At 48.6% G+C, this 14059-nt stretch overlaps 1 protein-coding gene across 1 annotated transcript in view; it reads right to left on the bottom strand.

Annotated features, from left to right (window-relative positions):
• UBAP1 (ubiquitin associated protein 1) overlaps positions 1–13321 on the bottom strand; it is a 31492-nt gene extending 18171 nt beyond the window's left edge. The window contains exon 1 of the mRNA XM_066602661.1: positions 13189–13321. The gene's annotated coding sequence lies outside the window, so the exon portion shown is untranslated. The remainder of the gene's footprint in view (positions 1–13188) is intronic.
• Positions 13322–14059: the final 738 nt, after the last annotated feature.

The following is a 14059-nucleotide window of genomic DNA, read 5'->3' as shown; positions in this document are numbered from 1 at the left end:
CAGCTGATTGGTCGGGGTCCGTAGAGGCGGAACCCAGCTGATCAACTATTGATGACCTATCCTGAGGATAGGTCATCAATAGTATTTAACTGGAAAAAAAAAAAAAAAAAAAACTTTAAAAACGACCAAAAAACTTTGTAGACTGTATGTACACCAAAAAGGTACTTCTAAAAACTACAGCTTGTTCCACAAAAAGCAAGCCCTCACAAAAGACCAATAGACAAGACATACACCCCCCACCAAAAAAAAAAAAAAGTTACGGTGCTCAAAATACGGTGATAGTAAGAAATTTTTGTATAAAACGTTTATCTTTTAAAAAGTAGTAACACGCAAAAAACAAGACAAATTTGACATCGCAAGCATACTGACTAGAGATGAGCGAGCGTACCCGGTAAGGACAGATACTCGAGCGAGTATCGTCCTTACAGAGTACCTGCCTGCTCGCCTGCAAAGACGCTTGCAAGTTATGGCTCTGAAATGGTCAGAAAAAAAAAAAAGAAAGAAAAATCTCTGGTATTGAAGGAGTTAATGTAACCAGTTAATCCAGCTGATCTAGTACACATCTTGTCAGAGTCATTGAATGAACATTAAGTGGATCTTGTATTAAAAAAGCTGGCTAAACCACTGATTCCTCCCCCCCCCCACCCCCCCACCAGGGCTACCAAGGGCTGATTTTTGCAAATCACGGAAAGAAAATGTAAAAGTACGTAATTGGTTGTTGTGGGTGACGGTGACGACTTGTAATCTTCCTGGAATGACCTGTTTATATGATTATTTGAGAACATGCCAAGTCATTAACTGAATCAGAAGACTCTGATGCTTCACTGCTCACATGATTCATTATGTAAATACTTTGGAGACTATTGCCAAGTCATATGAACCATTTCTCGCTGAACTTTGGATCTGAGATCAACAAGAAAGCATCTAAAGTTAAACAGTAACTGCACTTGTAAGACATCAGCTCATATATGATGTAATACTGACCAAATACCCATCCACTACCGCTTCATGCTAAAACAACGCATCATCTTATAGTTTGCTGATCGTGGGAAAAGCAAATGTACAGGAGTGACACCAGAAAGGTTTCCAGGCTAAAATCATATACAGATAGAGCAAAGGGGGCAGTACTATCTGTACCTACATGATATACAGGTAGAGCTGGTACTATTGTATATTGTCACCACCGGAAATAGGTGTGGAGACAGGATTGAGGGTGCTTGACAGGCCGGTTACACCCCCTGTTCATGATTGGTTGCATGGCTGGCTCCCCTTCCTCAGCCTCACAGGTCCTGGCAGTGAACACTGCGGTCTCCTATTGCGAGTGTCCCGCTGCCAACTCCCCTCCCGCTCTGACTGTTGCCGCCAGCGCCCTCCCAGCAGCGCTGCTGTCACTGTGGTCTCGTCTCCCCTTACCATGTCCCCTTAGCGGCCCCACTGTCACTCTCCCTGGTGGCTGTAGTCTCCCACCTGCAGTCCCCTTTACCGGCCCCGCTGTGACTGTCCCCGGCGGCTGTAGTCTCCCACCTCCGCTCCTCTTACCTGCCCTGCTGTCACTCTCCCCGGTGTGGAGGAAGCTGATCGGCTCGGCTCCCCTTTACAGACTCATCTGTCACTCTCCCTGGCGGCTGTACTCTCCCACCTCTGTTCCCATTAGCTGGGCCACTGTCAATCTCCCCGGCGTGGAAGGTGGTGATCGGCAAGCCGGCTCCCAATGCAGTGGGGGGGGGGGGGGGAGAAGCCAGCAGAGAGACCCGCCGGTCGCCACATGTCAGCGCCGCTGTTGGCCATCCAGCTCCTGATACAGTGGAGGAGAAGCCAGGAGAGATACCAGCCGGTCGCCACATGTGAGCGCTGCTGAGCGCCAATGGGGCGTGCACACGGCTGACAGCCACAGCATGGGGGAGGACAGTCTTTGCCACGGAGGGGTGTTATGTTCCCCGGCCCAAGTCTGCATTGATTTTTGTCTGTGCTGGAGGGTTACTTTTCCTGTTAGGCTTACATTATTAGGTCTACATGCTTCTATGTTACAGCTGTAACATAGAAGCATTTACAGCTAATAATTTAAGCCCAACTGGAAAAGTAACCCTAAACTTCCAGCACAGACAAAAATCAATACAGACGCTGGTAGGACCTTCAAGAATTCACCCAATGGGGAGCTAGGGGCGTGACAGGGGCGTTCCTCCTTGCAAGCCCTGTCAAAGTCCTAGCTTCCGGTGGTGACAAGGTAAAATAGTACTGGTAGCGCCAAGGGGGCAGTACTATCTGTACCTCCATCATATACAAGTAGAGCCAAGGAGGCAGAACTATCTATATGTACATCATATACAAGCAGTATTCCATAACCTATGGCTCTCCACCTGCTGCAAACTATAGCTCTCACTGTGCTGCAGGCAGACGTAGCCTGTCAGGACACGAGGCAAGATCTAGTTTTGCAACAACTTTCTATTTAGAGAAAGGAGGGTAACAATATGTACGTGTCTTCATTATAAGCTGTTGCTATAGTCAGTGGTAAAAAGAAAAATAATTACTAAGGATGCCCGTACATGCAGCATTTCTCCACTGCAAAATGCAGGCGCAGCTCCATTGATTGCCTGTCGGCCTCTGGACTTGTAAATTCAATGTGTTGAGTCCGGGTGCCGGCCGGCCATTATGCAGCAGGCACACGTTAATAAAGATAATAATGGGAAGAAGGTATACTAGTCAGATGCATGTAGAAGCATATTAGAGAACAGTTTTCTAGAGGGATCTGCCTGTACGCAACCACAAATAAACAGCTAACTTGTAGCAAGCAGGCCTGGCCATACTGAATGACTCTATTTATGGGAAGTGCACGTCACCTTAATTATGCAAGTCAGAAGTAACCGAAAGTGTCTGCAAGCTTCTGGGAACGTTCCAGCGTCAGATTACCTACATGTTATAACGCAGACTATATAATATGAAAACATCAGGATGCCCCAAATCTGCATGTACTTCTAGAGGCTGCCTGATACCACTGGGCTGGGGTTCAGCACGCTGATTAACATAATGACCTCCCACGGGCTAATAAGGGTAAGCAATGGCCTATACATGCAACTAAATACCAGGGTGAGCCGGCAGGAGGGTTATTTTAGGCACTAAATTACAGGTTTAGAAATGAAGGGTGGAGAAGGGCTGGCAGCGTGCACAATATTTGTCTTGTACTGTGTACACGGCTTTCCTTTTCCTCTTGGGAGAGATTTATGGTTTCCTTTTGACAATATGCAAAAATAAATATGTGAAGCCATATTAGAACAGTTTTCCTTGCATGAGATTTAGGCAGGGCTCACAGGAGCGGGTTGGATTCCCCAGTAAAACACATGCAAATGATCGCGGAAACAAATTGCGTACGGTCGCATGTGTGTGTGGTTTTCCGTGTAGATGGACAGCGTATCTTCTGCACGGAAAACTACCCGCAAGCAGGGAATGACATCAAAAGTCGTCCAACCCTCTGGAAACACCCTTCTATCACTCAGGAGACATTCCCTTATGCCCTCATGGTGAGATGTTCTGAGAACCTTCAGGATGGGATGCTGCTCTCCAGGCTTGGCTGGTTTATACTACTTTTTTTGGAAGTAGTATAAAAACAAAACAAAAAAAAACCACTAAGGCCACTCTCACAGAATGCTTTTTACCACAACTACGGTAGTGTGGCGTCTCAATCGCTACGCTAACCACAGTACAATGCTCTTATTTATTTCAGTAGGGCTTCGCAGACCTGCACTCGTGCTTCTAAAACTGACTTTCAAGCACCGTCTGCCCTATTTGCATGCGCTTTAGCGCTTTTTAAAACGGTATTTAAAAAAAAGTTTGGTACAATGTTAGCCAGTAGAGCAAAGTGTGATTGTTCTCAGTGAGAGAAACCAAGTAATCCTGTAGATATGATACCTTGAATGTGAGGCGGTCTCAAATTTCTGTGTGTGAACATTTATTTAGAACAAAAGGGGCATCATCTCTGGATTTGTGTTATATTTGTGCCCCATCCAAACCAGTTTCATAGTCTGACGAAGGATCGATAAGAGAACCACCCGAAAGCTCGCTATATCATGTATTTTTGTAAGCCATTAAAAGGCATTATATCTACATGATTACTTGTTTCTCTCACTGCGAACAATCACACAGTACTTTTTAACGTACCTCATCACCCATCATAATGCTGAGGTGCATTAAAAAGCACAGTCAAATATATTTAAAGACGCTGCTCGAAATTGTGGCAAGACACTGCGATTTCGAACATGGCTTTTTGTGAACGCATGTGTTAGGCTGGGTGTACACGAACAAGTCGATTCCGCAAGTGGATTTCCACCCCAAAAAGCCCGGAATTCATTGTGGAAACAAATTGCGAGCGTTAGCGAACGATCACGGATGCAATGGATTTTCTGCGCGGATGTACAGCATATCGTCAGCGCGGAAAAAATTGCATTACATCAGAAACTTGCCCAACCCCCTGGAAAACCCTTCTATACAAAGGGTTAATGCCTACATATTCTCTTGTGCTTCTGTGGTGGTGAGAGCGTTGAACTCCCGGCTTGGGAGAGCAATGAATCTGCCCATATTCAATTCCCTAGTTACAGCAATGGACAGTGGGGTGTTCTTCCCAGACAATCGTTCCTGCACTCTTTTCCTCGCCCTCCTGTTTCCTTTTATTCATATTGTTGCCAGCTCCCAGCAACCTGCAAGCTGTCCGTGTTAAAATCCGCACTCATCTGCAGTGTAATTACGGATGCACTGCGATCCGAACACATCCATGGAGATCGCTAAAATAGTGCATTCGCCAGTTTTTTCCACAGAGGGGGAGAAGAGGTAATAAAAAAAAAATAAAAATTGTAATTCACATTCGCACGTCTGCTCCAATCTGCAGAAGTTAATGCCTTCCAACGCGCGAATAGTACAGCAGATCGTCCACGCAGCTGCCGATCGCAGATTCCGCAAAAAAATACGTTTGTGTGGCCTTATTCTTGTGGAGTAAGAGCCCAGTAGCAGCCCCGGATGGGTGCATTGCTCCCTAGACTCAAATTCCTAGTTTCTTTACTCCAATTTTATCAGGTCTCCTAGCAATGTGCGTATGAATCCGCGTCCATATGCGATGTTAAAGCATTCATAGAAATGAATGGCGCTCATACATGCTGAATCCGCGGTAAAACAGAGCATACTGCGTTTTCTTCTGCTCGTGGAATCCGCAAATTCTACTCACAAGTGGGAGCGAAACTTCGAAAGTCAATGCCTTTCAATGTTTATGTATTACCACGCATCATACACACACGGATGGCGATTGCGGAAACCGTTTCGGTAAGCCCAGCCAAACCCTTCAAATTTCCATCCTATACACTTTAGTTATCAAGAGCCACCAACTAATGTAACAAACACAAAAACCACCGGATTACCCCTGATGTCAGGGGAAAGAAGGACTGAGAATGTCAACATCCAATATGCACCATACTTTATTTACCGGCCAGCACTGTAGCTCCACCTCCAGCTCACAGGTCCTACAACTTACCAGCACCAACCTCCCTCTCACTCAGAGAAGGCCTCCTGAAGCAGACAGACCAGACCGTCCAAAGCTGAGCTGCACATGAGCAATACAGTGCAGTACGTCCACCCTTGTCCTCCCATCATGCACTGCTCACAGGAAGTTGGAGGCCATGATCAGGAGAGGAAGTAGAAAATGTGGACAAGATGTCAGAGAAAGTGGAGATATTATTCAGGAGGAGGGTCATGTGGGCCTTTCTGACATCGGACCAAAAGACAGACTTTTTGGCAAGATTTTTTCTTGTAAAAAAGTGCGTCTTAGTCCGAAAAATATGGTCCATCCTTTTGTACTCCATCTTCATTCAAGTAGAGCATGTGCAATTCCTCCTTTTTAAGTTTCTACACCATACCAAAAGGTGTGCTCGGTATTACTGTATCCTGACGTCACCACGTCACCAGGAAGTCCTGATGGTGTCAAGATTGACCTGGGCAGGGGGGGGGGGGGGGGGGGGGGGGGGGGGGACTTCTCCTGCAGTCCACAAGCACCCCCACCCCTTTTCCTTCGGGGCGCAGCTGGGGGGACATCTCGCCAGGGGGAGGCAGTGTAACAGCCGGCCGGACGCACAGTGCAGGGCGACAGCAGGGATGGCAGAGCGCCACGGAACAGCAGCACGATATTTGGTGATGCTGGCACACGGGCATTAGCTGTGCGCGGGGACACGCCGTAAGGGAGCAGAGACTTTCCGGCATGGTGGCAGCTGGCCGCCAGAACAGAAGACACAGACGCCGGCCATCAATCAGACCTCATCCTCCGCGTGGCGAGGAGGCATCGCAGAGAAGAAGCGCGGTCACCAGCGGTGAGAGTCCCAGGTGCAACCTGTACATTGCTTTTTGCCGTCCACGGTGGCTTAGGGTGAGGGTTCCTTTTCTTTTTACAGCTCATAATGTAAGGCTACAGGGAATAGGTACCCTCACTGTAAGCCACCAGGAACGGCAACAACTAATGTACACTGTGCTGCTAGGACCTTCAAAGCTTGACCCCATCAGGAGCTGGGGGTGTGACAGGGGCATTCCTCTTGTCAAACCCCTAGCTTCCGGTGGCATCAAGGTACAATAATACCATTTTGCACCCGCAGGAGCAATACACAGACCACTCCAGGCTAAAAGCACACAGACACAATACCACCTGCGGAACTAGAGCTCAACTTGCACTGGGCAGCACACAGACGTGCCGTCTAATAATCTCCACTGACGCTGCACATCCTATTCTCTTTTCTTTTGAAAAATCATGTGAATAGCTTCATAGGCTATAAATCATCCGCATGCCATCAGTGCAATATGGCCATGTACTTTTGGCCTAAAGCAACAATTCATGTAAGAACATGAGTTCCGGCAAGTTGGTCACCACAAACTCTTTGGGTGCAAAACCAGATAACAAGTAGTTCTAAGGCCTCCACCGACTTCATTGTGGTGCCAAAACCCATTGCAGGTCTGCTGCTGGACTGCCGCCCTGGTAACTTGCCGGCCCTTGTGAGGCTTGGCACTGTGCAACTTATCAAACACTCGATTACTGAGCTAGAGGAACTGCCCGTAGCGCCCATCATGGAGAGATGCAACTGCATGCTGGGCACTACCAAGGCAATGATACAAAGCTGGCGAATGTCATGCCCTGGTCCTATTCTAAGTAACATGAATTCACCTGCAAACAAGTACATTAGATTTGCTGTGCCTTTAATTCACTGACTCAGCACTGCAACTGCAAACTCATCTTAAAAATAAAAAAAAAGGCAATAAATGTTGTTTTAGCCACATAGAACATTGTTTGACTAGATCTCAGATACCAAATAGCCATGTAACGATGGAAGCAGGACAGATACAATCTTTACAGCCTCAGTGTCTTCTCAAACTTTCCATCCTCATAATTGGTGACCCCATGCACGGCAAGCTGCGCCTCTCCTGCTGACAGCCCAGCATTAATAATTAATAGTTCTGCTTTAAATATTTAATCTCATTGAAATGGCTGACAAAGAGCAGCGAACCCAAACATGCAGCTCCCCCTCCACAAACAGTCATGTCTGTAACCCAAACACCGTCACACGGGACTCAGCAAACAGATGGTTCTCAGTGGTTCCTAAACTTGTACTGAGAGCAGGAGAACATGACATGACTGTACTGTAAAGAGCTCAGTGCAGACCCTGAACAAGCAGAGGCTCCGCTCTGGAGCATAAGGTCCCATTCACACCTGCACCTATCTGTTCAGCTTCCTACTCGCGGTTAACCCTTTGCAATCCAATTTTTGATTCAGGGTTTCCTAGGGGGCTTTCTCTTTCTGCCATTATACAATGGGGCCATCTGCTGTCTAGAGCCAGTACTGCGGTATGTGACATGCTGGAGAGGCCCCCGACAACAGAGTGGCTAGTAATCTACAAAAAGAATACCCTGCCGGATGTCTTCCGACATCGGAGCTGTACAGCCTTCAATCAGAATGTCTTTAGATGTCAGACAGTGGATTGGAAAGGGTTAAACAATGAAAATGCCAAAACATCCGTGCGGTGGAAAGTAAATTCACGGCAAAGCGCCGATTTAAATGGCGGCGCTTACCACAACACGTGTGAGGGAGGCCTAAAGCATGGTGGAGAGAATGAGCAGCAACATGAACCTAATGAGATAGACAGACTCTGGCCGGCTGCACACAAACGAGTCGGACTCCACATGCGGGAGCCCCCAGCGGAATCCAGCTATGACCCCGGCCAGCGACCGTACATACCTGTCCTTTCTGTACTGCGGACGCTCGCTGTCTGTCATGCACAGTACAGATTGCTCTTTATAAATATTTGTTTTTCGCATGCGATGGCATGGGTACCCACAGCAATGGCAACTGGGGATGGGCTGCGGGTCGGACAGCTTCCAATTACTTCAGAGGATGGCCGTCGGTGTGGATTCCACACAAAAGTAGAACATGCTGCGATTTAAATCCGTTTGCGGAAATCGCAATTACTATCCACTTATCTGATTGGACATGCGGAAGTTCTAGCGTATGCGTATCCCCTGCGTGGGTGACCATCATGGACTCTGCAGTAAACATCTGACTGTGTGATGCCGGCCTCTCAAACCCTGCAAATGCAGATAAACTGGAGACACTAAACAGCCAAGTCCTAATTTAGCAGAGCTAATTGATTTGAGTCATCACAATCAATCGCGAGATTAAGGGATTGCCCAGGATTAGAAAAACAAGGCGGCTCTCTTCCCAAAACAGCACCACTCCTGTCCACAGGTCTGATTGTGGCCGCTCAGGTGCATTCACTGAAGCTGGGTTACGATACCGGACACAACCCAACATTAAGGCCGGTCTTATGTGACCAGATAGGAATTGCGGATTCCGCAAAGCGTTTAATCCACGGATCAATCAAATGCATTGGATTACACAATCCATCTCGCATCAGCGGGTCAGAATTGCGTAATATGCTAGTGGAAAACAGAACGCAGCATGTCCTTTTTTACAGCGGATATCCACAACAGAGCCCATTGTTCTCTACGGTTGTGGATATACATTGCGTGTGGGCTGCGGGTATCCTCGGCATGGGAAATATAAACAAAAAAAGTGTACTGCACATGACTGCCTGCGTGAGTGCGCAGTCATACGCAGTACATTACGCTGCCATACGCAGGGTCACGGGCAGACCACAGTGGATTCCACATACAGCGTGTTAGCCGGGCCTAATACAAAAGGAAATGGGGAGAACGCAAACTACAGACCTAGAATCCGCTGTGAATCCCTGATAAGGCTCATCGTCATCTTTGAGCACACTGAAAGACAACGATGAGCGAAGGGGTAACGAAAACTGCACAATGTCAGTGCGGTCACACACAACGATTATCACTCAAAACACGGCTTTTGAGCGATAATCATTGTGTCTAAATGGGCCTTAAGCAATGCTAGAAAAATAATCAGGCCTCCCTTTTTCACAAAACAAAAAAAACGATGACACAGAAGCAGACGGACGCGGGCGACGCTTATGGATGCAACACGGAAAGATTAACATGGGTCCCATTTCACGGACTAAGATTGGACAGGCTTATCTGAAGTAGTAAGCCCTTAGAGGTGATACATGTTGCAGTCGGGGTGCAGTCACACGGGGGAGGGGGAAGGGGAGGCGGAGGCAAAGTTTCCATCCAATAGCAATATGGGCTGCATTTGTACGTGAAGAGAAAAAAAAAAAGTGATTTTCCTTTAAGCCGGAGTGAGGCAGATATAAACAGTCTCCCCTCGCAGACAGGCACACTGGCATCTTTGTCGCTTGGATCCCTTGAAAAATAATTAACATGCAGGGAGAAAATTCTGTCCTGTTAAATCAATGAAAGCTGAGAGCGCCGGCCACGCCAAGACTGCAGACGCCTCAGAACGCGCTTCGTGTTCACAGGATATGTTTGCACTGTGGCAGCGGCGGGGCAGGAGGGCTGCTGGGAGTACATTGCAGCAGATCTCCGCAGCGTTATAACCCAGCAGTCCTGTGAACACGTACATGGAGGCTTTTACGGAACTAATCATGTCCCCCATAATCGGCTGCCCCCCACGCACATGGGCGGATTTTTGCTCCAGAGTTTTTAGCGAGCGTGCGCGGATCCACAGCAAATACTGTACAAAGCATGCTATGGAAAATCAATTCTTCCGGCACACGAGCGGAAACCAATAGCGATTTCCACTCATGGGGGGGGGGGGGGGGGGGAAAGGGAGATATTAAATTGCAGCATGCTCCATTTTTGCGTGGATTCTGCGCAGACGACTTCCACTAAAGTCAACAGAAGCCATCAGCCCCACAGCCTGTCCGCAATTAACATTTGCAGCTAGGTCGCCGGTAACGACGTCATCACCTAGCGGCGCGGTGGGAAAAATAAACATTTGTACTGCGCATGTCCAACAGCAGCTCGCTGCGACCATCCACAGTACAGAAAAACATAGGTACATAGGGTCGCCGGCTGCGGTTGGAGCCGGAAACCACATGCAGAATCCAGGTTCTGCCTTGTGCAGGTGGCCTAAAGCTTTAACTATTTTCAAAACCTCTGCTTGCTGACAGTGGATGGTAGCATTCATTATTTACATCCAGAAGCAGAAAACCATAATGGCCCCACACGTCTCAGAGCTGAGGGTTTGCTATAATTGTATCCAGTCTACACAAGCCCATGTGCATTGAATAAGGCCGCATGCGGGAGCCCGCTGAGAATTCTGACCCTGTGCCCAGCCCGCACCTCTGCTGCGTACATCAAAGAGGTATGCCCATCTTGGGAACCCCATTTCAATAAATTTAAAACTATGCACTCACCCATAAGATATTTTTAAAATGCTCCATTCTCCAGATATTGATTCCTCTGGCTGTTCACTACTCGTTACCAGGAAAACGGATCATCTCCTCTATGGAAACAAACAAACAGAGGAGGCCGACGCTTGCGCACTTTTCACCTAAATCTGGTGGTCGGGATCTTAGGAGCGCACGCACACTAGCTCCATCCACCAGCTAATGCTGCCCTCTGCTATGTCTTTCCATAGAAGAGGTGGTCTGTTACCCTGGCAACGAGCAGTAAACAACCAGAAGGCAGAGGAATCAATATGTGGAGAACAGAGCATTTTGGAAATCAACATCTTCTGGGTGAGAGCATTGCTTTGTGATTTCAAACACATTGAATTGGGGGGGGGGGGGGGGGGGGGAATAGTTGTTGGCTGACCGCTATCTAAAATACATCACAGCTTAAAGGAATTGTCCATGATAAGAAAAACATAGCTGTACTCTTCCAAATACAGCGCCAACACCTGTCCAAGGGTTGATTCTGGATTACAGGTCTGCTCCTTTGAAGTAGAGTGGTCTGAGATGCAATACCATGCACAACCTGTGGACAAGCGTGGCGCTGTTTTTGGAAGAAAACAGCCGTGTTTTTCTAATCCATGAGAACCCCTTTTAGTTTCATTCTATCAGCACATTCAATAACAGAAGTGAAGAGTTAGTTTTAGAGTGAAAACAACCAAAGACTGAAAAAGATCTGAAAATATAGTAAACTGTGTTTAATTCTCTGACTGGCTAATCTACAGCCGATCGGACCTTCAGGCAACTGTAATAACGACGCATTACACAGGGTTTTCAAATATGTTCGATAGCGCTTTCAAACCCCCCTGGTCATTACAATGGGTGATGAGGCGAGAGTCAAAAGCAAAACAAAAATGCTGAATCACACGAAAATAGCCCCGAACTTGAACACTCATCTAAGAAGTCCCATTGAGATTAATGGAGGCGGTTTACAGCTTATAGCGCAGCATTGGAAATGGCGCACTAAATTTCCGGCTAGAACTATGTCCCATTAATCACTGTCCCTCTGCCGCCGCATATCCCGCCGCTCCCAGTCTTGCCACGGTCCTCCTGCCGTGTCAAAACAGCACTTCGGCGAGGAAGTTACACCAGGGCTGGGGAAGACACAGCCAGCGGGTAAGCAGAGAGAAAAGGGAGATAGACAGCGGGGAGCAAGGGTCAGTGATAGCAGCAGTGGGGAGCTTACATCAGGGACGGGGAAGACACAGCCAGTGGGCAGGTAGGGAAAGAAGGGAGACGGACAGCGGGGAGCAAGGGACAGTGATAGCAGCAGCGGGGAGGTTACATCAGGGCCAGGGAAGACATGGACAGCGGGGAGGTAGGGAGAGTGACAGCACCAGCGGGGAGGTGAAATCAGGACCAGGAGGCTAAAATCAGCATGGCGCCGAGTGACAGACCTAGCACACTGGGAGAAGCTTAGGGGGCTGCCAAGACCTGCACGGGAGGCAGCTCTGCAGCCGATCAGGGGGGCATCACCAGCCTGTCAATCTTGTCTCCACCACTACTTCCAGTGGTGACAAGATACAATAGTACCTGATCATATAGGGAGGATTTATCAAAATGAGTGCAAGTGGAAGATTTTCCGGCGCAGCCAATCAGATGTCGGCTCGCAATTTTTAGTGCACTCTTGGAAAGTGAACACAAACAACTCATCCGAACACCTGTGTCTCCCAGTGCCAAGTCGGCATCCCCTCCACATTATCCCTCAGTGCCCCCGTATACCAATGCGCTCCGCCAGCGTGTGTTTGTGCCAATGTACCAACCACCTCCTCCACGATGTTCCTCAGTGCCGCCATATACCAATGTCCCCCCACCATTTCTGCTACTTGTACCTATACCAAATACCCCCTGCTGTGTTCTAGTCTCCTCCGTCTCAGCCCCCTCCGCCATGGTGACCCCCAGCGTGGCCATATAACAATCCCCACCACCATACCCCCTCAGTACCTCTGCATCCAGACACCCTCTGCTGGGTCCTCCAGCTACCAGATTCCAATCCCCTTTTATCATACAGCACCTGCCATACCCCTAGCACCACCATGTAGACCCCTCCGCCACGTCCCCCCTTCACCCCCATACCACACTGCGGACAGCCCTCCCCCTGTGCTCCTTACTGCCCCCCGACCATTACCCAGCATGGAGGGACACAGGCGGCTCCTCCCTGACACACACTGCGGAGCTGCAGACGCAGGCGGCTCCCCGGGACACCGCAGCGAGTACTGAGGGGACGACCGTTAATCTGCCTTCCCTTCACCTCCCACTGCTGCACTCCTCCCGGGGCCGAGACAGGAACACCCGGAAGACAAAAACCAGCAAGTCCGACAGAGATAAAGGCCTGGGCTTCACTCACCCGCTGAGCCGCCTCCTCCGCCCGTTGTAAGCCGGCCACTCTCCTACACACCCAACGCCTCGGCCCCGGCCTCAGTGCGCGACGCCATCTTGGGACACTTCCTCCTTCCTGCAAAAGAGGGCGTATGACGTCATGACGCCAAGCACGTGATGACGCCACCAAGGCGCGCCTTATCCGAGACGTACGCCACATAATAGCTGGCGATGAGGTAGTGAAACGTACACAAGGGCTGGGGTATGAGGTGTTACATCCCGCTGAGCGGGGTAATTAGTCATCCTGCATAGTGACACTGCCCTACCAACCAATCAGATCACCACTTCCATTTTCCAGACGGCCTGTGAAAGATGAGAGCTGTATTCTGATTCGCTGTTGAGTAACTCCCGTCTTTCTCATATGGTTTTACTAAATCTCACCTAGTGGAGGTAACCATAGCAACTTGGTTAGGAAATTAGAGCAGTCACCTTATTGGTTATAAACATGTTTTCTGTGTCACTTAGCTTATAATTTTTCTAAGAAGCCATTAGGGCTGCCGGAGTCATCCTGGTGTCTCTAAGGGTGCGTTCACACGAGCGTAGGCGTATTTACGTTCGCACGAGCGCAGCGTATAATCGCCGGAAAGGACGTTTTTCGCCGATCATGACCAGAGCTAGAAAGCGTATTTTCGTTTGTTCCTACTTTTCGAACGGTCTTTTCGGCCATCGAATATGCGTTGGCGCGTATTTCGGTCGCGTATGTTGCGGGGTTTTTTCGGGTTGCCGTTTTTACGCGCCGTAAAATCGCCCGTGCGAACGAATACATTGGAAACCAATGCCTCAGATGGTCACGTTTATACGATTGGGCGCAAAAACGCGCCATTTATGCGCTCGTGTGA

The sequence above is a fragment of the Eleutherodactylus coqui genome, chromosome 5 (genome assembly GCF_035609145.1).
Source record: "Eleutherodactylus coqui strain aEleCoq1 chromosome 5, aEleCoq1.hap1, whole genome shotgun sequence".
NCBI classification, from domain to species: domain Eukaryota; kingdom Metazoa; phylum Chordata; class Amphibia; order Anura; family Eleutherodactylidae; genus Eleutherodactylus; species Eleutherodactylus coqui.
The sequence above is the reverse complement of the archived record's forward strand: the minus strand, read 5'-3'. Positions and strand labels throughout refer to the sequence as shown.